At 52.0% G+C, this 2,739-nt stretch overlaps 1 pseudogene; it reads left to right on the top strand.

The window, feature by feature from the left end:
• Positions 1–696: 696 nt before the first annotated feature.
• LOC113911060 lies at positions 697–2,096 on the top strand (annotated as a pseudogene).
• The last annotated feature ends 643 nt before the right edge of the window (positions 2,097–2,739 follow it).

Raw genomic sequence — 2,739 nt, 5'->3', positions numbered from 1 at the left:
TTTTATACCATGGATCTTTGCAACTAGACCAACTAGGGTACATTTGTAATATCAAAAATCTGCCTGTACTTTGAAGTTTCTCACTGATCACTACAGTCAAAATTTTTTTTTAAATGTTAAGGTCAGTAGCCAAGAAATCACTCCAATTTTTGTTAATTTTTTTTTCCCCTCTCCCTCCTTTTCTTTCTCTCACTCGCTCAGTTACACTTAGAAGATGCCACTTATTCTTGGCCATTCTTAGCTTAGGATAACACAGGGAAAGATGTTTGCAATTCAAAACAGTATTCCTACAGAGTCAGAGCCCTGTAGTAGCTATTATCATTGCACAGAATCTTCCAGACATGACCCACAACACAACTAACCATCGATAAGGCTACTATCAAGTAGTGATTTGCTCGAGCGTAGAATTTTTTTCCGAAAATACATTTTCTCTTCTCACATTTCTGTCATCCTCCTCTCATTCAAGTTCACTCTCCAAAAAGTCCCCCTAGATTAAATGAATTTTAAAAAACGGCTGTATCTAATTCAGTCCAATTAAATGTGGGATAACACGAAGAGGCTCCTTATTGGTAAAGTTGCCAGATGCCTGCTTTCCCAAGACAAAACATGTACAACTGCCATTTCAAAACAAAGGAGGCCACAACTGATTTGTAACGTAACCAAAATTAACTAGGAACTAGCTGCTTGTATACATCTATGAATCAGTCTTACAAACTTACAAAGCTTCTGTTCCTGTGTCAGCCACAACGCCTCCTCCAGCCCACAACCTCGAACAGCTTTGCTCTTGAGTCTTACGTCCTGACGTTCGCAAAAGAGGGAAGACAACTCGCACCTCCAGGCCCGCAGCCTTTCCTCAGCAGCTGCGGCGGGCAGAAGCCGCGGAAGCGCGGCGCTCCCTGCGGGCAGGCAGGCTGGGCGGTGCCGCGCAGCCGCAGGAGGCGCCCCACGGGGCTTGGGCGGACAGGCTCCTTGCGGCCGCCAGCGGGAGCCAAGGAGCCCCAGCAGGGGAGACCCGAGCTGCACGGAGACACCAGCGGCGCGGATCCGTCTGGAGCCCCGAGGGGCCACGGAGGCATGAAGGCCTCTGAGCAGAAGCCCCAGTTCTCTTAGTGGAAGGGCAAAGATCCCTAGTTCTACAAGTTCCTGCAGAAGAACGACCACAGCCTGCTCAACGCCAGCCACCTGGACAGCTCTGAGGATGACGACGAGCAGTTCCGTTCCCTGCCCCACATGCTGGAGGAAGCCAGTGAGGGGGAGGAAGATGAAGAGAACGAGGACCGGGTCCCCAGAGGTCTGAAGGGGAAGAATGACTCTGCCCTCTGTGACTCTCGCCATGGTCGAGAGATGGTAGAAGTTGGCCAAGCTGCGCCTTACTCCAAAGCTGTTCCCCAAAGTTTTGCGCAAGTTCTGAGCACCCAAAGAGACCCGAAAGGCAGCAAATTCCAGGTCACCGACAGTGCTGTGTTCGACGCTCTGATCACCTTCTACATCAGAGACCTTTTGGCTGTCTCCAGAAGCTGCTGTTTCCAAAGGCCCCGAAGGACAGCAGCAGGATGCTGCAGCTGTCCAACCGCCCCTAGGGGGAAAGCTCCAGCTGGACATCAAGGGCTTACCAGAGCACAGTCGTACAGCTGGTGGCCCACACGGCAAAGGTCACAATAGCAGCAGCTGTCTTCCGGCATGTCAGCAGCTCGATGCTCTACCGTCTGACCTTCCCCAAGCAGTGCTACATGCTGCTCAAGAGGGCAGTGGTCCTATGGAGCACAGGTGAAAAGACGCTGTGAGGGCTGGACTTCCTGGTTCTCATCAGAGTCTGCTGGCACAAGAAGGATGCTGTCCTGAGCTTGGTCCTCAAGCAAATATCTATCACCTAAGTGAGAAACTGCAGGTCCCTCCCCTAAGGACTGCCCCTCATCAACTTCACGTAGCAGACCCTGATGAAGCTGCTCATAGTGGTCACCTGTGTCACCTACCAGCAAGCCTGCTGCTACATCTGCCAGTTCACCATCCACCTGAGGACCCCACTCACCAAGTACTACAGTCAGGGGCGGAAGCCAAGGGACCAAGAGATCCACCTGGAGATCACTGACAGTTAGTGGCTAGAAGACTGGAACTTCCCAGAAATAAAACGGCAGAAGGTGGAAGACAGCAGGGAATTCAAAAACTCTTTGACCTGGAAAGTGGCAAGGAGGACAATACCAGTGACTTTCCATAAAGAAAGGGAGAGCTGGGTCTCTGAGAGCTCAGCAGGGGCAGGGGGGAGGAGGAAGTAGAAGGCAGCAGAAGCAGCCAAGAGGGAGAAGTCGGCTACTTCCTGGATGGAGGCCCAGAGGCAAAGGCGGGTTGGACCCCGGGTGAGCTATGGCGGCTTGCCCAAGGGCCTGAAGACAAGTAGAGGGATCTACTCATCCAGAGGACTGAAAGCTGCCCGCCTGGGGGCCTGCAGGGGCTGCTGTGCAGTGTTTCCACCTTGCGGTCAGCCAGGCATGCAGCTTCCTGGCCTGTGCTGAGCCCAGAGGCCCTGAGTCAACACCCATGAAGTAGAGGAAGGACAGTAGGATGGTGGACAGGTCTTTATTTTTATAGCATAGAAAACCAGAAACTAGGAAGAGCTTTGCCCATCCTTGGAACAACTGCCTTGGGGTGGAAACTATAACCATGGAGCCTGCCTATCGCTACATCCCATAATAGTGGTTTAAATACATCAACCTTGTCAGGGAAGCTGACTTGAGTGGGGCT

Source organism: Zalophus californianus, chromosome 12 (genome assembly GCF_009762305.2).
Source record: "Zalophus californianus isolate mZalCal1 chromosome 12, mZalCal1.pri.v2, whole genome shotgun sequence".
Lineage (NCBI taxonomy): Eukaryota > Metazoa > Chordata > Mammalia > Carnivora > Otariidae > Zalophus > Zalophus californianus.
Note: the sequence above shows the minus strand (reverse complement) of the source record. Positions and strands in the feature narration are given on the sequence as shown.